Source organism: Hirundo rustica, chromosome Z (genome assembly GCF_015227805.2).
Source record: "Hirundo rustica isolate bHirRus1 chromosome Z, bHirRus1.pri.v3, whole genome shotgun sequence".
Lineage (NCBI taxonomy): Eukaryota > Metazoa > Chordata > Aves > Passeriformes > Hirundinidae > Hirundo > Hirundo rustica.
The window spans coordinates 30777485-30800131 of record NC_053488.1 but is presented as its reverse complement, the minus strand read 5'-3'; the positions used below and the strand labels follow the sequence as shown (position 1 = coordinate 30800131).

The 22647-nt window shown below is 35.5% G+C and overlaps 1 long non-coding RNA gene across 3 annotated transcripts in view; it reads left to right on the top strand.

Moving 5' to 3' along the window:
* Positions 1 to 1064: 1064 nt before the first annotated feature.
* Positions 1065 to 22647, top strand: part of LOC120765573 (uncharacterized) — a 306047-nt gene continuing 284464 nt past the window's right edge. The window contains exons 1-4 of one of the 3 annotated variants that reach the window (XR_005704474.2): positions 1065 to 1135; positions 1708 to 1815; positions 7047 to 7197; positions 9005 to 9563. This is a non-coding gene — a long non-coding RNA (uncharacterized LOC120765573). Of the gene's footprint in view, positions 1136 to 1298; positions 1428 to 1707; positions 1816 to 7046; positions 7198 to 9004; positions 9564 to 22647 lie in introns of those variants that run through there. The other 2 variants (XR_005704472.1, XR_005704473.1) reach the window with 2 other exon arrangements.

The following is a 22647-nucleotide window of genomic DNA, read 5'->3' as shown; positions in this document are numbered from 1 at the left end:
ACCCCAGCATTCTGCTGTAAAGAAGAGGGAACGTGGAGGGGGTGGGGGGGGTTAGAGGGGAAGGAGGGAGGGGAGGCGGCTCCAAGGGGTATCATTGCTGGGAGATACTTTGAGGGCAAAGTAAAAGTGCCCCCTCGGGAGCAGTGCTCCGCTTCTGTCGCCACCGCCGTCTCAGATGCTACAGTATCAGCCGGAGAAGAAAAGAAAGGAATTTTGAGTTGATGTACACGACGGAGCAGCAGTAAAAAGATATAAGATATCGACACGCTCAGCTGCATCTTGTTAAAAGCTTCCTGCGGGTTAGCAGAATGAAATCTTTATTTAAAATACACAAACTATCGTCAGGGGAGGTACGGAAGGGAAAACACTAAAAGGGCCAAACGCAGAGTTTAACCCACCGGTATAAGCAAGAGAAGAAGAGATGAGACTGGTTTGGGCCGAACGGAAGAGGGGGGAGGGTGCCCTCCTTTCAGCCCAGCCACAGAAGCCACCTGGGGACTCGGTGTCTCCACTCAGCTTTGGAGACTTTGATGGTGATAATGATAGTTTCTCTGGTACGAGAAAGCGACTTAGGAATACCAGAAGCAGAATGTGTGCTCACATTTGGGTGTGAATGATAGGAAAACGTGCCTCGCCACCACATCCACAGCTGAGCTCTTTTTAGTAGTGGTAACATTATTTTATTATCTCCAGCCGGTGGCTTTAAACGTGCATTACTTTAATGCATTATTAATTGTTTTCTAAGGGCGAGAAGAAGGTGGAGATTTGGCTTATTATTATTAATAGCGAGGAGCTTGCTCCTGTCGCACACGCCGGGGAGCGCTGCGGGAGGAGGCAGCACCGGGGGAGGCGGGTGGCGGAGCGCGGCCCGGCACCGGGTTCCCTGCGCGGCTGCGGCGCAAACGCGCGGGGCTCGGCGCAGCCCCCGCCGCGCCCTCACAGTCCCCCAGCCCGGCCCCGCACCCTCCGCCGGGCGGAAAGTTCCGCGGGCAGCCACCGGCGCGGCACCTCGCGGGTGGCGCCTCCCATCCCCGGTTCCGCGGGGGCGGTGTGGCTCCGCGGTCGCCAAAGTTGCGGCGGGGCCGGGGGGCTGCCGCCGCTGCCGGCCATCAAGTGGCTCGTTAAGGAAATGCAGGTGAGCGGGCTGAGCGGCGGCGGAGGCTGCGCCCCCCGCACCGGCCCCCGCAGCCCCTTCGGGCCGCTCGCCGCCCGCCTGTAGACGGCAGTGCTTGCACCGTGAGCTGGCGGCCGCCGCACCCGCGGCGAGAGCCGCTCCAGCGTCCCCCGCCCCGCACACAGACAGACACACACGCACACCCCCCACCCCTCCTCCCCACCCCTCGCTCGCTCCCTCTCTCCTCCCTCTCGTCGCTCTCTTCCTCCCTCCCTCCCTCTCTCTCTGCTGGCTTCATCGGAGAGAGTTGCAGGTACCTTACCTCTCACTTCCCCGCCACCCCCCCACAGCCCCCCCCCCCCCCCCCCCGCCCCTAAATTTTAAGGCACAGGAGCCCCGAGGAGCCTTTTTGTTTGTTTGTTTATTTATTTATTTTAAATCACTGTTTAATATATATATATATCTTTGGAATAATGACTCTTGTCGGAGTCAGCTCTGAAAACAGGGTTGCCCCCCAGGAGCGAGCGGCAGCGGCGCTGGATCCCATCAAAACAGAATTGCCTTATCTGGCATGTGCTTCTCTCTCTTTGCAGTTCCTTCTGGGCCTGTGTGGACTAGGGGCACAACGCGGCGCCTGACTGGCAGGAAGGGAAAGCGGAGACTCCTTCAGGTTTCCAAAGAGGTCCTAGTGGACAGCATTAGTAAGTAAATTCTCTGTGCTTGCTTACTGTCCTTGTGTTCTCGGGCTTGTCCAGACCTTTTCTTAGCATTCACACACATACATATGCACACACACACATATCTTTTTATATGCATATATACATGTGTGTATATATATATATGTACGTGCATTTTTGTTTTCAGGTTGCTCTTCTGGTCAGAGAGAAACTTGGCTGTGGTAACTTGGAGCTGTTTTAGTGGGAAGGCACATTAAGTAGTTTGCTGTTTAAAGAAACTGAGAGTGCCAAGTATTGTACAATGCCATATTTCAGTGCAGGTGTAGGTATGTGGTGGAATACAGACAAAATCTAAACAAAGAGATGCTCCCTCAGGAGGGGTCTGCAGAATGGTCTGACCTGCAAAGCAATGCCAGGTGACAGGACATTCAGTTTAACATAAAATGTGCCTGAGTTATAGATACTAAGAGTATTTTTGTCCCCATTCAGTTGTAAGTATTTTTAGTCCATATCTCTGAAGTTCTTAAATTTTTCATCAAGTTTTATATGTATAAAATGTATGTATGTTTTTTCTTCTAATGAGGATGACAGTTCCAGACAAGAGCTTTGCTTTCCAAGGGGTTTTATGGTGCATATTCAAAAGTACTGATGGCACTGTTCTTGATAGGTGAGAAAGACCTAGGGGAAACACAAAGATAAACTCATTTAAAAGGGTATCATGAGCAGTGGAACTGAGGTTTACTGGCTGAGCTGTAGAGTTAACAGAAGGTACGAAGATCATATAAATGTATGTCATGAAGTGTCTGTTGTTAGGTGTTGTTCAGCGCTAAATATATCTGCATCTGGGAAGGAGAACTTTTGCAGGCATTATTTCTCTTGGGACAGTGGACCCATTATCGACATTTGCTGGATTTGTGCTAGAGGAAACAGCTAGTATTAATAGTTGAGGGTTAACTCTTTCCTACGTAGAGAGAAGAAATTACAGTGACAGGTATGTCAATGAGAATGTTTGTTCATATTTGCTAATATCTAAATAAAACCTCTGTTATGTCAGTAGAAATACAGTTGAGTCAGGTGTTTTGAATGTACTGGAAGGAATCAATAGCATTTCAGCATTTTTTTTCTCTATTTAAGTCCAAATGGACTTGGATTTAAATTCTTCATGTGTTGCATCTATTGTAGGGACAATGTAGATTTAAAATAGAATAAACTAAAATTATGTCTTTATAAATCCTTGGCAAAATTGAGTTGTATTTTACAGTACAAATTCAGAATAATAAGTGGCTACTGTAAATAAACAATACAACTCAAATATCTTATATATTATGTCTTTACTGTTCACCTAATCAAAATAAACTTGTGCTGTTAGAAACCATTAAATGTGAACTTACAACTGTATTTTATTAAACTTCCAAATGTGAAATTCATGTTGCACTTTCAAGTGTAATTTAAAATCAGTCACAACTAATAAATGTCACTGGGAGTGAAAGTTTATCAGGGTCAAATCAAATGTGTTTCTTCATGAAGTAAAGAAATTAATTTAAGTCACAACAGTAAAGATACTTAGACAAAATTTATTTAGGAAATTAATGTGACACAAGCAGGAAAGACTAAATCTGCAGTAGCAGATGGATGACATTCACAGTTGCTTTCAGGTATTCATAATCTTAGAGCTAGGAAGCAATTACAAAGCACAGGTACAAGTTCTGAGACAGTGAATCAGGTTGACTTTCATATTGCATTACAGTAGTCTTTTGGTAATTGACATTTATGACAGAAAAAAATAATTCACGAACTTGTGAACTTTTAATTAAAGGACAACACATTTTCTGACTTAGTAAGGTATCCTACTGTTAGTATTTTAGTACTATGAATTTACCTTTCACTTAAAAACGAAATGCTTTTTTCCCACCTTTTTTTTAATGAGTTAGTAACAGTTGACATGGCTCATTGCTGTATTGTACTCCCTGTGGACAGCACATTAAAATAATATATTCAGCTAATTTGCATGAACTGTTTTGAGACTGCATGCAGTGAAGTTTATTAGGGTAAGCTTTCCGTTCTGTTAGGCGGCCTAAACATGCGGCAATGTTGAATGTCTAACAATGTTTCTATTTGGGGAAAAAAAAAAAAAAAAAAAAAAAAAAAAAAAAAAAAAAAAAACCCAACAAACAAAAAACCAAACAGGAACTATGTTGTCTAGTTTAGCTTGAATTTCTACATACTCAATGGCTTTATTAGTTTGGAGCACAAACTTCATAATTTGTCTTTAGGATTTTGTTTAATCTAGGCTATGTCATGGCAACACTTTAGAATCTATATGAAAAATTACTCAAAACATACTCCACCTTTGCTGTAATTACTACTGTGGGAAATGATCTGAGTTAAATCATGGCAATTAAGTGTGATACATATTGTATTAGATTATATATTCATATACAATCTTGAATTGTTGGCATAGACAAATGTAAAATCAGGTCACTCTGATTCAGAAGAAACCAAAGAGGACTTTAAAAACACCTATTACTGTGAAAATATATAACTGATATAACAAAGTTGCGTGTGTCAGCAGTAATGTGGTTTATTATGCAATTGTTCTTGTTATTCATATTAGATAATGGTCTGAGGAAATATATAAGCAGTCTGTAGGGAATCAATGATTAATTCCTCTGACATGTGCATATTTAAGATTTCTTACTAATAAAATCCTAGATAACTGCATTAGTTTTCAGTTTTCAGTAGACAAAGTCAACTAACATTGTCAATATTAATCACTTAATATACTGAGCTCTCACCAAACTTTGTGGTGATAAAGAGTGATGAAAAAATAATGACAGTGTTTCCTTCTTTGTTCTTTGCTAAATGTGGCTTTGCTGAAAACCTGACAGTACACAAACAAACATGCTGCTTGATAGCACAAACTATTTTGAAATGGGGAATGTGATTAATATCAAACAATACACTGAAGCTATAATCATCTTGGTTTATCTGTGCTCTTCTAGGAACTTACATAGCATTTATAACTTTTGTGTATATATGGGTGATAATTCTACATATTAAAAGTACTATGACTAGTTGGATAAACAAAGATATCATTATTGGCTTAACTGGAAAACAGGTGAGTTCGGCATCTAGAAAAAGTCACTGATACTTTACATCTGTCCAGAGCTGTGTCGTATAAAAACAGTTTTCTACCTGAATCTCACATAATTAGGGTAAGCCGTATTGCTTAACCATCACTTTAAAGACCTTGTAACCAGCAAATATAAATTTAATGGTGACATTTTTGTGGATGTCCTATAGTTTAGGGTTTTGGATTTTGATATCGGCACTCAAGCAAAGTATTTTTTTTTTCCTTCATTGGTAGCCATATGGATTTTGTAGAAACGGGCTCAGGAGAAGGAGACATTCAGGGTGATCTTTAAAACAGGAAAAAAAAAAACCAAACAAAAACAAACAAAAAAAAAAAAAAAAAAAAAAAAAAAAACCACAAAAAAAAACCCCAAAAAAAAAAAAAAAAAAAAAAAAAACAACAAAAAACCGCCAAAGTGAAAAGGCCATAGAAAGATCTCAGATTCAAAAGTGCTTGGGCTGGAGAATGCTTGTATATGTGGCATTTTATTTTGTTTTGTTTTACACATACATTATGAAGTCATTAGTACTAGAAGTTTCTTAAAGAGCTTCTATGTTACCCCTTTTTTTTGTAGACTTTCCACCTTCCAGTTTTGCAGCTATAATCCTAGCAAACTCTGACAAGGTTAGTGAGGGACCTTATGTCACAGTGATAGCATAATAGAAATGGGGTCACAAAGTATTGACAAGAAGTGTAGTTGGGCTATAAATTTTTGTACATATTTGATTGTGATAAAAAATATTTAGTAGCAAACACGGTTTTAAATAGGAAATAGGCAGTAAGCATGAATTAATTTTCAAATGAGAAGTAAATAAATTTGATAATAAAGACTAAGAGAAGGAAACAGGCACACAGGCAAAAGGAATGCATATTGGGAGAATTTCTAACAATTTTTAATGCTTTTAGATGCTGTTTGATTTTCAGTTTATCCTTTCTAGTAGTTTCTTTGGTAAGATCCAGTATGAAACAATAGCAGAAAAGCTAGCAATAAAGAGAAAGTTACAGCAAATTTACTACTTTTATGGTCAATACAACAGCTGAATTTCTCATCTATTTTCATTCGTTGTCAATAGTTGCAGAAATTATCCTATTTATCTTGCATTTCTCTTCTGTTAAATATGCTTTATTAAGTAAAGACTGTTGTGCAAGAAATGGTATTCTTTATTCTATATTTCTGTATTGGTAAATTTGTAACCACTACCAAAAAATGGGGGTGGGGGGGGTGGTTGGTGAGGGAGGTGTGCAGTCTGTCAATACATAAGCTGAAGACATAGATAGTTGAATAAAATTTTAACTGATTGGATACTGGAGAATCTGATTTATAAAATCAATTTTATAAAATTTCTGCCAGCAACACTGTGAAATTGATCAAAATACTAGTAGGTTTTAAAGTTATGCTGAATAAAGTTATGCTTTAAATGTCTTTAAACTTCTTTGAAATACTATTCCACTTTCCAGATTATGTACTAGGACCGAGTTAAAAAGTAAAATTAAGATTTTGGAGATGTGTTTGATTATAGAGAATTCTAGATGTGTATGTTTTTAATATGAAGAAGGCAATGGATAGTCTGATGATTTTCCTGAGAATGCTGTGGGGGATTTGTTCCAGCTGTAAGCAGCATGAGCTCATATGCTTGCTAATTAACAGATAGACAGATAGATACATTTTAGAGGCCCAGTACTCTGCTTTGTATAAATATTTGGTTTAGAAAAATGTTTTTCTACATCAGGCACTCCCATGTTAAACTTTCTCTTTGTGAAAAGCTACTTAAACTGAATTCTTCATGTGTTTCAAGTTGGCTTCTCAAAAGGTAAGGTGATGTTTTGATGGATGTGGCGCATTCTGCTTTTCTTTTGAATTTTAAAAATAAGATCTATACACAATGGCATTCAGGAAATCACTCTTTCTCCAGGATCCTGCTTTTTATTTGGTTTTAGATTACCTAGATCATTTGCAAAGCATGTGTAACACTGCCTAGCAGTGAAATGTTAAATGCATATGCTTTTTGTTTGCAGTGCAAAGGTGGGTTGAGAGGAAACTGCTTTAGCTGGGGTGACTTGTCTGTAAACATAAAGGAGGACTCATGGGCTTAATGGAAGTGGAATTATTTATCTCTTCTAGTTATTACAGAAACCGTGTGGGTAAAGTGAACTCATGTTTCCAGCGTGGTCCTCCTAGCTGGTTAGCTTCTCATAGATGACAGCTCAATTGCTTGATGATGATGATTGATTTAAGGCGACTGACCTGAATAAAGGTCCTCTGGTGGCAGCAGGTAGGAAGTGTACACCAGTCAGTCTTCTGGGAACAGTAATTCTTTAGTGTACTGCAGCAGAAGTAACTGCCTAAGAACAATTGCATCTGCTTTACTCTGAAAGTGATTTTTAGACTCTCATGCAGCAGTTTAACAGTCAATGTGGGAGTATGTCAGGCAAAGTAAGTTTGCTCTAGCTTTGACGCATTCTTTCTTTGTCTCACCCCTACATGCTTAAAATGTAGCCTTCATCATGGTGCAAGGCATAAAGTCTCACCAGAACCTGTACTACATAAACCAGCATTTAAAGTAGTTTGATGTTCTTCTCACTCTGCTCATTCTTTTAGTCAAACATGTTTTCTTTCAGTCTTTTTTTTTTTTTTTTAATAAAGTTCTTCATACTGCAACTAGATCTAGTATAGAATATTAATTTTTAGTATATTTTTTCTTTTCTAAGTAGGAGTTAAATAAGAACAATTATTGTACCAATTTTTAATCTATGTTGAAGGACTTCATTTTAACCTTAAAGGCTAGTTCTGTATTAAGCTTCTGATTGAATTCCTGCACTTAAGTATAAGAGAGAGCAATGATGTAGCTCTTACTTAGATAGTTACAGAATTACTGGCAACAGCAAAAATATGAACCAAATCTATGTGCAAATTGTCCTTCATTTGGGTAAAATGACATAAGGATATCCATCCCATCAATTTAACACTCAGAAAAAAATCTTACAAGGTGGTGTATTTTCTCAGTTTTGAATGATTTTCTTTTACTTTAAAAGGAATGTGCTGTGGTGTTTTGAGGCAAAACTCAAAGCACCAGCAGTTTTCAATGGAAAGGGTTCAAAGAGAATTAATATGCACTGTCTATATCTTAGCATGGGTTGCCTTCCCTTTTTTATTACAACCAAGATTTGCCAGATGGCATTCTCAGGCTTCTTTGGAGATACAGAAAACCATAAATAGTTTTGTCTTTTTCAGAAAACATAATAGTGTAAAATTAGTTCATACTATTCTCCACCTAGGTTTTCCTGAAGGAAGTGTGTGGTTTTTTGACTGTTATTATTGTGTATTTTGACCATGATATAAAAATGTTATCATACTTGCACATTAGTAGTACAAACCAACTCCCAAACTGCCATATATCTAGGATATTAAAGTTCATAACAAAAGAAGTCAGACTTGAAACTTATTCTGATGAAACCTTGAAACCTGAAAATTTGTGTGATGGGAAGAATGTGCTGAGAGAGGCTTGATGAACACTATATCATTATTACTGAAATATCCTACATTAAGATAGAATTAGGTAAAGTATTTAAGAATATACCAAGAATTTCTCCTTTAGAGAGAATTTAGGTAACTTTTTAATGTGTTAATTTCTGTAAACTGTAGGTATGGATAAATCATAAAAGTGAGTTTCAAATCATTCATTGCCTATAACCTTTAATATAACTCATGTGCTTACCATTCATAGAAATATTCCTAATGAAAAGTTTTATTAATCATTGCTATTCCTTCACAAACAGAAATCTGCCCAGCAAAGCTAATTAATTTAAGATTTGACATCAGTAATTTTGGACGGCATCATTAGCATACCAAGTGGAGTACTTAACAAAAAAAAGAAAAAAAATAGAACTGTTGCATTAATATAGTGATAACCTGTGTTCCCCTTTGAATAATTTAGCCATTTCTTCATTTTTATGCACAAATATTCTGTGAAATTTTCCTTCTCCCTATGGATAAAAGACATACTAATGACATTTTTACACAATTTTTTTTTTCCTAATCGTTCTCTTTTATTATTTTTGTTTTTCTTCTTCTTCTTTCAGCTAAGAGTGCTAAGCAGCTAGACTTGAAAAACTGCAAAAATTAATTTGCCTGGTTTTAGAGTGGGTTGATTTGATTTCTGTCCTCCTATGTACACCCAGTGTCCTCTGACAATTCATTGAGGCAACAACCAGTAATGAGGTTTGAAATTCTTTTGTCAGCTGCATCAGCTAGAAAATGTACAATGGACGCAGCAAAGCTTCGAGAGCAGCCGAAAGGTACAAAGCTCATCATATATGGGTAACCAAATATTCTTAACCATGCTATCTATATCTGTGAGTCTTCTGCAAAATTAAGTTTCTCAGTGATAATTGGATCAGCAGCACACAATAACTGCTACTTGGAGAAAAAGGGAAATAATTCAAATTAATATGTTATGCATTTGTAGAAAAAAGTGCAATGAGCTTCCTGTGCAGTGTGTTTTCAATTTTTCATTCTAATGGAGAAAAGAGGCAAAGTAGTAAAAAAATAATGTTAGCTGCTGGAGGCCATTTGATGTAATAAAGTAGTCAGGAATTTTTTTTTTTCCAATTGTTATTATTTTGTTGTGTTGTTATTCTTTTTCTGTGCAATCTGTATTAATAAAAAATATAGAATTAAAAAATTTTGTGAACAGTTTTCATACAGGTTGTAGTGCTCTCTGGACCTAAACAAAATGCGTGATTTGTCCTATTTTAAAATCGCTTTCATTTGAAAACCACCTATAAGTTTTTGTTTGCTTTTTTCTTTTCTATTTTAGGATTATTAGAGAAAAATTATCTTTGTATTTGGCATAACAGTAATAATTGTGTTGCAGCATCTGTTTTTCATCATAAACTTTAGGTTTCAACAGGTTTTTATAGGTGTAGAAATGCAGTTCTTGGATATTCTCATTGTCATATTCTATGTGAAATCATAAATTGAAAAGTATCCAAATGTATTTGTGCTTGGAATCATCTTTTTTCTTCTCAATGTGGAGGCCAGCCTTTTCCACTCTTTCCCGTCTTCCCATTTTTTCTACCCTTCCTTTGCAGAAGGCTGTAACACAGGTAGTGTGTCTAATTAATCTTTAAATCTGCTCATAATTTTGATTTCTGCTTTCCCTCATTGATCCTAAGCATAGTGGCCCTTCTGAGGTAAGAATTTGTTTTTAAGGGTGATGTACTCAACCTACTTATTTTGTATTTTCTAGAACTGATAAAAATGGGAAAGAGAGCACTCTAGCTTATGTAAATATTAGATGTTTCCTAATGTAGGTGAAGAGATAAAGAAGTCACTGATAGAGTTCTGCTACAGAATCAATAAATTGGACATTTATGAATTTTGGGATGAGTTTAAGTGTGTTAGTATCTTTGAGTAACACTGAGGTGCAGTTATAAGATTGCGTCTCTTTTTCCCCCTCCACTGCTCTGACAGGTCTTGGTTGGCTTGAGAACAGAATGGGGAAGGAGAAGGAGTAGAAAGCTCATGAATATTCGTGTTCTGTTAATTTTATCAATCGTCAATGCTGAACAAGTTAAAGAAAGCATGAATTGTGACATTTCTTCAACCAAGCATTTCTTGTTTACTTAAATTAGGCTATGTTAAAAAAAAAAAAAAAAAAGGCAATTTTGGTTTCATTATATATTAAAAAAAAAAAAAAGGCATTGTTAGAAAATGCATGATGAGGAAGGAAAGGAAGTGAGGGTAGAAAATAGGTAACAGGAATGGAAGAAATCCTCAACAATAGTCATGTCAGTCAGGTCTCTGGTGCAGTGTCGAGTCAGATGACACTGTCTTTGACCACAGGATTTGAGTTCTAGTTGCCTAACCATAGGCTTATGCTTTTTAGATGCCCTAAGGTAGTTACCCAGGGCTAGACTATTGTTCTCTTATACCAAATGCAGCCAGTCCCATACAGGTATTTCAGAAACAAAGAACATATACAATTGCATGTTCATTTGCATTCAGGATTATGAATTGTGCACGTCTATATTCTGTTTTGTCTAGAACTTTGCCTTTCCTCCTTGCCTTTCCCAAAGGCAAGGATTTTTTCATGTAATGCTAATTATATCTGATGCTAACAGAGCTCCCTTAATCAACACTTGTGCTTAGCTATCAGCATAATTAGATTAATTATATTTTGGAGACATCCTAGAAATCCTATCATGCGTGTATGTGCGTGTTGAAAGTGACATCCTTGTCTTCATATTCGGAAACAAGTTATATGTTGGCTTTCATTTGCTTGTTTTGTTATAATTTTTACCCTTTTTGTCAATGATACACAAATCGATGGAGTCCAAAATCTTGTGCTGCTAATTATAATCCATCCACAGAATCAACTTACATGCTTTTCTGCTCTGACACTGCTGGTGCCTCTGAGACTAATGTGATGAACTGTGTAATGTCACACTTCCTTTTTTTTATTTGCTGCTTTGGTAGGTGACCTTTCCTGATTTTGGAGAGAAAGATGGACCTAGGGATCAGGGTAATATAATTATGCTGAGGTGAGGTGTATTTTCTGTTTTTGTATTATTGACATTTTGACTATTATGCAACCAGTAAAGATTACTGGCAATAATATTTTCTTTCGAGGTCAGGTTTATTGATTTTGGAGTAGAAGCAGAGTGGAGAGGACAAATCTTACAGTGATAATACTATTTGTATCAAACTTTTGACAGCATTTGGTTTGGATAGAAAGTTTGGGATACATGAATCTGCATTTACTGAGGTCACTTGGATATTATGCTCATTAAACGATTGTTGAAAAGAAATTTAGGTGTCCATCTTGATAAGGAGTATTGTGACTAGCATGCCTGAGAGATGACTCTTACAGATGGAGACCTCCACTGATCAAGGCTTTATAAAGGCAATAGTATAGATCTTGTTTGTGAGCCAGAAACACTGTCCATGATCAATAGATGAAGTCATTTTCAGAAATTTTCCTTATAATCACAAAAAACAGAGAAGCTGAAAAAAGGATCCAAGAAAAACTTTGTATTATTTAATGAATATATATATATATATGTATACCTCATCCATGCAGTGTAGGTATCCAGTTTATGCAAGCCATTACGTCTATCTATGGTGTTTCCCTGGCTGGTTGCACTTCAATAACTTGCGGAAACAGAAATAAAATATGCCAGTCTGAGATTTTCAAGACTTAACCCCACTCTATGTTTCCAAAAGTATTACAGTATATTTTGTTGTCATTTATGCCTGAATCGAATAAAAGTTGCAAGTCACATATAACTTGAGGGATAATGGGGAAGATGAATAATAATTATGTTTAAAAAAATCATGGTTATACCTTATGGTTTACAGGAAGACCACATTGTAAATATAAGAGGAAGGAGATTTTATTTTCTTGCTCAGTTCTCAAGGATAAAACATAGAAACAGAGTAACCAATATAATCCTTTCTTTTTGTTTGCTTTGCTATTAAACTCTGTTTAGCAGTGTTAGGAAGGAACTAAGATGTTACTTGTAAAACATATTCATGTGTGATACCTAAGAAGAAAAAGGTGACATACAAGCATAATTTGATTTTTATCCAGTATAGCCCTGTAGGAATAATAACTTGTAAAATCTGAAAACAAGGTGTATAAAAATTTATATAGGTGTCTATTCCTTTTTGCAGGGGAAAAAGTCCAAAACTAAACCCACAAAACCCAAGTGGGACAGACATATTTAGGCACTATTGGAACAATAGCTGACATTTTAGTTGGATTATATTACCCTGCACATCTCTCTATATCCTGACAGCTCTTTACTTGCCCATAGAACTACTGTATATTTCAAGCTGTATATAAGAGAGGAGTTGTAGAGAGTACCAGATAGAGCAGTTTTATGAAGCAAAGATAACCAGTCAAGAAAAGTGTGGCACTGCTAGACTTATACTGCTTCTAACAAGAATTAATTTGCGCCTTCCATCAAGAAAGGTCTCTCAAGGAAGGCAGCAGACAGGAATCTGGAGGAATGGCTACAATTTCTTTCCTTCCTCCTAGGACCAGGAATTAAGTCCTTGTCTCATCTCTTTTCAAAATAGTTCCAGGAGGCCTTTTTTAGTCATTGTTTATAAAAATACAAATTAATAAGGTTGGTATACCCATGTAGCCACAGGCAAGTCTTATCCCCAAAACTGGAATAAAAAAGGAAATTTTTGTGATGCACACTGTGTGTAAGTTTGTGGTGAAACAGAATTTCCTCAAAATAGCAAATTGAAATGTTAATTCAACTTTAGAATAAATCTCAAAAAAATGAGATATAATTGTATGTGCTACTTATTTTCACAATGGTATTTGAAAGCAAACATCTGTAGAGTGTTAGAACTAGTGAAAATACAAAGGAAATATCCATTATTCTAGTGATGCTTATTTCAAAATGCAACTGTTTAAGCAATTCCAGTAAGTTGATAATTTATTATTTTAAGTACAGATTTATTTTCTTTTTTTTTGTATATTTTCATGGTGATAAGCAGACTTGGGTTTTTTGTTTGTTTGTTTTTGTTTGGAGAAGGCTATGACATGATTTTTAAATATGCTTCTGAGGAAAGACTGACATATACTATGCTCCTCTTTCTCCCATCACTGTGAAATCATTGGAAATATTTCAAAAAGTGGAGGTTAAAGTATGTGTGCACTAGAAATGCACAGATCATTATTAAATATAGCAGCATGTTACATAAGTCAAATAGTTGCAGTGGAAGCACAGATGATATATAAAATCAGAAGATTCAGCAGTACTCAGATCGGAAGGTACAGTTACATGCAAATATGAATCTTACAGAGTAATGGCCTCCATGCTAATCAGAGGACAGCTGAGCCCAGCTGGAATTGTTAATAAAGCAGGAGTACCTTAACATGTGCTTCTTTTTTGCAAGTTCATCACCAGCTAGAAAATGTAAGTAGTCAGTCAAAGTTGACACAATTTGGGTGAGTGGTTTCCTGCTCTTCACAGGAGTATATGGTTTATTTGTTGTCAAATTTGTAAACAGAAAGCAGAATCTACCAGCTACTGAAGAAATAGCCATTCAAAACATTTTTAAAATGAAATTAGTCATTTTTTGTCCATCTTGAAGATAACAGTATGATTGTAGTTATATTGTAAATAGCAAATTATTTTGTTTTCTGGCAGCATCTCAGGTTCCTCCAAACTCTTTTGCTTGGCTTGCTAACATAGACTTAGTTATTTGGCTACATGTCTCGAGGAGTGAGACCTTTTTGTTATTTGGTAAGTTAAGCAAAATTTTACTGTACATAGTTGTTCTTAGAGAAACTTACAATACTACATGGAGTTCCATGTTTATCTGAAATACCATGGGACAGACAGTATCTTTTAGATACATTTAGAATCTTTAGGCTAGAGATGACCTGACATCACGAAGTCCAAACATCAGCCTAGTATCACCACCATGTACAACATTAAGCCATGTCCTCAAGTGCCATGGGGTTTTTTGAACACTTCCAGGGATGATGATTCCACCTCTGGATATACTGTCCCACCTGCTTAATTTTGGGCCACAGAAAGAGCGTAACCTTAATTACTAAAATCACTACCAGAAATCTCTTAACAATGTTTAAATAGGATAACAGTTGTTTCTAATAAATTTAATTGCAGTGATAAGTAGCTGACTTAACAATGGTCTCTCTCTTACTTGAAGAAAAAAGTTTTGGGTTTTTTTGTTTTTTTGTTTTTTTTTTCTGGTAGCTTGATAGGTGGGAATAGGTAATTTTTTAAAATTCTAGGTCTACGTCATAAAACACACTGGCTGCTTGTCGAATATAGAGACTATAAAATCAGCATGATCTAAGGAGCCCTTGGGCTTTGTACTCAGCGGAAATGAGGAGCAAGCTCCAGGTCCTGCCAATGAAAAACCTTCAGTGATTCTGCATTATAATTAGATTCTTGGAAGTGTGCTGGAATGATGATTAGGGAGAGTGAGAAATAACACTTCTTTTTTTTTTTTTTTTTTTTTTTCCCCTCTGTTAAAGCAGATCAGGTGTTGTTTAATGCCTCTTACCTAAGTGGAAATATTATTCTTTGTTTATAAGTGATTTCTTGTTACATAATCATAAACCAGTGTCATTGGAGAGCAATTCAGTTGGTTTTCAATTCAGTTTAAGATGCTGATTCTTATTTTATGCTGCTAGCCATTCCCATGGCACATCAAATCATATTGTAAACACAATGGAAGTGAGGCCAAATATGCTACAAACATGTCACTTTTATATTAGGACTCCTAAAAGAAGGTTTTCTGGGTTTGTGTCCTGAATTGTCACCATGAAACCTACAAATTATTTGACACCTTGCTTCCAAATTGATTCCAGGGCAAAAATTGCTTAAAAGAAAAAGTCTTTACTTACCTTTTTCTGAATAAATGGATGATTACCTTCCTTTTTGTTGCTGTTTTGCTCCATTATCTTTTCTTTTTACTTGCATAGGTGTTGCCTATTTTTTACTTGTGCTGTTAAGTTGCTTTGTTTAGAGAAAGTAGTTTATTGAACTTTAAAAATCACTCAGCTATTAGAAGTACTGAAGGCTTATGAATAATTTGTAGTTAGTAGTTACCTTGGCCTGTAATTTGGGAACCCAGATTCAATTAATTTATATACAGGAATTCTTATGTTAATTAAAACTTCAGTTTAACAGAAGGTCCTATGCTGTTTTTCAAAGGTCACTTTTAACAAAAATATATGAAAGAACTGGAAAGCATGGAAAACATGATTAAAATTGATTTCTTTCCTCTTGAGGTTGACATATGGTTTGAATTATAAATTATGAAAACTAGTATTATTTAAGTAATTTAGCCAAGCTGTGCTGAGACTATGAAAGAGGAGAATATATAATGGTTTATTATTTTTTTTCTTTTCCCTGATAACATAGGAGCAAAATCTTTATATATTTAATGTATTTACCTCTTTGAAGTGCAAATGGTAAAGTAAGGAAATGGCGCCTTTTTTTTTTTTTTTTTTTTTTTTTTTTTAATTGGGCAGCATGGACATTTTTCTTCAAAATAAGCTTTATCTTTCAGTATAGAGACATCAGACCCTTGGATCCCTGGCACTGTGGTAATGTGACATTTTCCATTCAGTTATCTGATCAATTAAATAGGTCAAGATCAGAAAAATGGATGGCACTTATTCAATTGTTGTTGTTAGTCACTACTTAATGGCTATCAGATGGCTTAAGTAAAATCGGTATTTATAATAAACACTTGTTAATTTCAAAAGATTCTTAAACTGGAAAGAAATTTCCGGTCTCAAAAAAAGAATCCTGTGTTATGTTATACTACAAATAAACAGTTTTAAATAGCAAGCATGTCTCTTAAGTAATGTGTGTGGCAGCAGGCTTTTGTATGCAAGTTTCCTTTATGGATTACATCTATTTAATGATGCTTATACTTTCTATAGAAATAGACAAGGTAAAGATGAAGTAATGCAGTGCACGGTATTACTGATACAAATCAGTACAAATCAGCTTGTAAGAGAGATTTTGGTGCTGGGACAGAAGTAACACAAATTCAACTGATGAAAAGTTGATGTGTTTTGGTGGTGTTTTTTGTTGTTGTTGTTGTTTTGTTTTAGTTTAAGAGTGTTTGGCATTCAAAACTGGTGTTTAACTGCTAACATAGGAGGCAAAAGATAATTATCTAAATGCCTTTATCTTCAGCTGAAGGTGACATCTGACATCAGTTTTGACTCAATGACGCCAAACTGCAGTAATAATTCCAGGTGGAAATGCTGAGAATAAAAACGCTGCAATTTTAGAGTTCCTAATTATATGTTGCCTCTTTAATCCCATCATATATATATGAAATACATTTATTATTATTTTTTATTTTATTTTTTATTTTATTCCCCTATTTGTATCTATATTTATATATAAATATATAAATAACTGAATGCTTTGCTATCTTCAGATAAAATGTGTTGATTTTATGAAATGAAGAAATATATGTAAATTGTTACATATGATAGTCATGTTTTTTTTCACAGTGTGTATGAATTATTTTTCACTTTGTTCATATGTATGTAGACATTTAGAAAAAATATCTGGAACATATTTGCTAGCAGAATGAAAACAGGTAAAATAAATTCCAAAAGAAAAAGTAAGCAAACACATTTGCACAGTCAGGAAACAGCTTTCTGTCTGTCCTGCTAGTGTAGAATACAAAATTATGTGCACTGAAGATATTCATCAACTTGTTGTGTTGGGGGTAAACATTTCTTACAAAGCTATTAAAATGCAAATGTGAGTGGACCCAGAATTGAATGGAAGACTAATGAGGATTAGAGCCAGTGGTCTCAAGTGTTTAGTGGTTTTCTGTTAACAGGACACATAGTGTAATATTTAATTCTTTAAATTTATCTTGAATCTAAAATGCCGTAAATTAAATGGGAACAGGAAAGTCAAAATGAAGTTCCCGTTGACATTTTCCTCAGAAGAAGAGTGATTCAATGGAATGAGATGCGAAGAAAAGTTAACACAGGAACTTTCCTGAAATTGTGTGCCTCTCTGTGTGTAAGTGGAGTGGTGCACATAAATATAAGTGGGATCCCACTGACCTCATCTACATGTCGTGTCAATATCATACTGGTTTCTTGCTGTTGTCTTACAAAGGAAAAGAGAGAAATGTGTATTTTATTATGTAAGTATTTTTTCTCATTTATGTTATTTATGTGTTTTTTACCTGGTACCTACAATCTGGGGTCCTGATAGAGCCACGGGATTCTATAAGATGTTTGACAAGAGACTTGGGGCAGAATAGGAGAGACATTAAAACATTGTACATCCAGAACTCTAAATCTCTTGTTTGTGACTTCTCTTTGTGGTGTAGTACTAAATTAAATCCCAAAACAGATGTTTCCAAAACAGTAGACAGCTAGTTTAAATCAGCCGTCTAAACCAGTGATAATGTGAGTTGGTAAGCAAACCCAGATGAAGAGTTGACGGTGTTACCCAATGCCTAAAATTCTGGAGGTTTCTAATAGGCAACAGAAGCATAGTTCTTGATGAGGATGATAAATATTTAATATTATCGTTTGTTCTGTTTTTTTTAGCCTAAAAGAAATGAGCCAGAACATACTGAAAACACAGCAATAGATCATGTAATCTCCATACAAAGTTTATTCTTTGATTAAAAAAAGTAACAAAAAAGAGGTTAGTCTATATATGAGATTTTCCCAGCCTCGTCTTGGCAAAAGGAAGGAGAATAAATTATTAGGAATATGATTTTAGTCTTCTAGACCTTTACAGGTTATGCTGATTATTTAAAGGGGGCACTTCTATGAAAACAGGCTGATAGTTGAGGTTGTTCACACTGGAGAAGAGAAATCTCCAGGAATTTTTGCAGGCTTCCAGTATCCTAAGTGCCTACAGGAAACCTGGAGAGGGACTTTTAATAAGATAGCAGTCACGACACTACAAGGGACAATGGCTTCTAACTGAAAGAGGTTTAGATTAGATATTGGGAAGAAATTGTTCATTATGGAGGTGGTGACGTATTGCAACAGATATGGCAGAGAAGCAGTGGATTCCCCATCTCTTTAAATGTTCAAGGCCAGGTTGGATGGGGTTCTGAGCAACCTGGTCTAGTGCAAGGTGTTCCTGCTCATGGCAGGTGGATTGGAATGTTAAAATTGATTCCAACTCAAATTATTCAGTGCTTCTATGGTTAAAGCCTTATTCATACTTTCCTCTACTACCCTGTACTATTTCTGGAGTTTGTCTCTTTGATTGGTAAGTAAGGATGCACTAAATAGTTTTCCTTATCCTTTTACAAAACTTGAGGGATTTTAATTTATTTTCCAGCTTTATTTCAAACTCTCATCTAAAAAATTAGAGTAATTTTACTTTTATCTCTAATGATTAAGTGTGAAAACTGTATTATTTTTAATAATGAAAAGTTCACAGAATATTCCAAGAGCTTGACAGATGAATGTGCCACATGACAAATTTGCAGTCTGCAATTCTAAAGGATTTTACCTTTCTTCCTTATCTGGCTTTGGTGTATATATAAATGAATATAAGGAATATTCACCATCTTTTTTTGGGGGGTGGGGGGGAGGGCAGATTTTGTGTTATGGTATAAATCTCTATATAAAATGTCCAAGTTTACTATTTTAATATTCAGCTTATATTGCTTTATATTTGTCAACATTAAATTTCAGTTTCTGCTTCTCAGCTGAGTTACTGAGAAAATCAGAATTCATTTTACTTGCTAAGAATGCAGTTTTCCTCCAAATTTTATATTATTAGCAAATTTACCAATATAGATAATTTGCAAAAATTAAAAACCAGAAGTCTTCCCAGAGATGACCCTAGTAATATTGTTCTTTACTCAGCACTTCCATATATCAATAAATGAATTTTTTGTAGTCTGAAACACATTTCAGAACATCTTAAGAAACTGGACTTCACTCATCTGTATGAAGATAGCAAAATTCTGATTTTTGGATGATTTGTGCGGTCAATGAAATCTTGATTTCTTCATTTTGAGAGATTATTTTTATCATACCTGAAATTAGTTAAAGTTGTAATATTAATTTTTTTGCTAACTATAGTTTAAGAGATCAATTTATGCAGAAACATTTTAAATATATTAAAGTATAATACATAAAGTATTATAATTCTATTAATACCATAATATGTAATAAGCTAATAATAATATGCAACAGCACTATGTATCCCTCCATCTTAACCTATAAATTAGACTGTTCTGATATTAATATTTGAAATTGTCTAGCATCACATTAGATATTTACAAGAAAAGATTTCTATTGATTCCTCAGCTGCAGCAGATCATTATACGAAAACCAAATGCATTATATAATCTTAACTCTGTTTATAGCTACTGGCATGTTTTGCTATGTAAGGCAGATCTGTGTTCCATGTTTGGCTCCTAAGGGTAGTTGTTAATTTTTTTATTGTTATTATTGTATTTATTTTACGTAAGTATAAACTCTCAGACCATTTTGTCTTTATTCAGTTCTGTAGTTGCTAGTTTCTCCTTCTTCACCCACACGTGTCTTCTTAGTCTCCTTCTCCCTTGCTTGTTATTTTGAAAGTAAGAGTTGTCAATACCTTGTGCACTCCAGAAACATTGCATATTTGCTAGGGAAGTTTTCTTCTTTAATCAGATACATTACGGTACTTAACTGGGTTGTGATGACAAAAAGTGATTCACTTCCCAAGATGAAGGATCATAACCTGCCTTGTAATATCCTGTGAGATGTCAGTGTTTAAGCATCCTCAAATCTCAGACATTCCTTTCTCAGATGTTCCCCATTGCCAGCAGTATGGAAAAAGTTTAAGATCTCCAGTCTGTATTTGTTGATAGGAGACAATAAGTCATACTGAATATTGAATGATATGACTCTGACTGTCCCAATTTGGCCTTTACTTTCATAGTGTGGGTGTCCTGAACTATGTGAGATAATCTCTCATCTGAGAAGGAATAATTTTCTGGGTATTAACAGACAGTTGAGGAAGTGGGAGTATTTTGTTGCAGCTGATGGTGTTTAGTGCTGTTACTTGTGGTGAGACTGTTGACAGGAATTCTCCGTTGTTAAGAAGCTGATATGCTGATTTGTTTTTGTCCTAGAAGCTAGATTCAAATTGGAGGGAGAAGTGAGATTCTCCCCACTCTCTCAAGACATCTATTGTTAGTGTGAAGTTTGCTCTGTATCAACAACAGAATGACTCTTATCCCCAGCAGAGGCAGACGAAGAAAACTATTAAATGTGGGCTAAATTTGAAGTCTTGTGTTTCATTTTAAAATATACAGAGTTGATTTTACACTTTGAATTGATACCGGCCAAGAAGGGTTGAGTCCCCTGCTTTAACATATTGACATGCCCGTTATTTAGAGAGAGGCTAAAGCTCTGGCAGTTTTAAAAATAAGAGTCTGGAATGTCAGTCTCAGCTTCTCTGATAGAGTAGGTGTATTGATGTGCAATTTTACTGAGCAGAAGAGATATCTAGCTAAAAATAAAATCCACAGACCATGGAGGTATGCAAAATCTGTCATCTAAATTACTGTATCACATGTATTTCCATAGTATTTGAGCCATAAAGAACCTAATCTTGGAGCATCATTTCTATAATAGAGTTATGGTCATGTTTAGATCTCTTCCAAACAGGACTTGTCTGTCCAATGAACTATACAAAAATCTATTAAACCCATTTTTAACATAAGATGGTTTTGTCTAATTACAATATGTCATTAATTGCATGCCTTTATTACAACTGCTTGTATTTAAAATCTTGTAGTTATAAAAGTACAGTTTAAAATACTATGTGAAACTTCTCTTCTGGTATTTACATTCATTTGTTTTTATGGCAGATAAGAGTGAGTAATCCCAAGCACCAATCCCCATAAACTGAAGTTTATTTTTTTGGACAAGTTAGAGGTTTAGTGTACTTAACAGAATTTTTGGTCTGGATGTCTAATGTGCTGGACGAGCATTTATCATAAAAAATATATTTTCTCAGAGAATTGTGACTGTAATGGAAATACTTGCTTTATAATGGAAAAAAAAAAAAAAAAAAAAAAAAAAAAAAAAAAAAAAGGAAAAGTACAAACACCCCCTCTCCAAACAAGCAAACAAAACCCCCAAACCCCAAACAACAAGCAAGCCACCTTTTCTAAATATACATGCAGCCACAATGAATACAAAGCCAAAAAAAGTCCTGCAACTGATTATGAAAAGTTGCATAGGTCTTTTATGTGAATTGTAGAGCGACTACTTCAGACCTGGTTTTCTATGAGGTCTGTTCTTCAGCTCAATTTACTTTCCAGGCTTCTAAAAAGGAAAATATACCCCTGAAGAACCCAGGTGATTTGACTAGATGTGAAATGTTCCTTAATTTGCTTCCAGCATCTGCAGTAAGGCCCATTTTGTTATTTTTATGAACAATAACTGTGAAAGAAAACCCCAGAAAACTGTCCACTCTTTCAGCTTTCTGCAATTCTTTAGAAATTATGAAGATATGCATCAGACTATTGTATACTGAGAAAAGCAGACAGCAGGCTTTACTCAGTTTAATTTAGTAATATATTGTACATTTGTATATTTTTTCCATCTCTATCTACCAAATCCATGACAAAGTGAAATAAGTAAGAAAATCTCTGGTAGTTGTTGAACACAAGGACTTGCAAACCTCTGCCTTACATGCTCTGGCACTCAGTTGATGTCTTATAGTCTATCACACCGGTTGTTTTCAGACATATTTTCTGCAGCTTTGGTGATGATACAATTTTTTTGAATGAAAGAGCTTGTGAGTTGGTTTTTTTCCAGGACTCTTGTAATATTTTTTTGATGCATGATACTCTTTGTCCAGCATAATATTTGAGATAATAAAGATGTCAGTCTTCAATGAGTGTAATATAGCCTGCAAAACAGAAATGGTTGTGCTTTTTTGGGTCTGTGAATTGCATTCTTTCCTTGTTGCCTGTTAATTTTTAAGCACTATTTTCAACTCCAAAATAAAAAGCTTTGTTTTGGTTTACAGAAATATTGATGAAACTGTATCACATATTGTCCTCATGAAACTGTTTAAGAAATTAACTTCAGACTGTCCAATAGATATTGAGATGGCATAGATTTTTCAAAATCTACCTATCTAATAGACAGATTGAAGACTTTTAGGAATAAGTCCTCTAGCACTTGAACTTACTTTTGCTA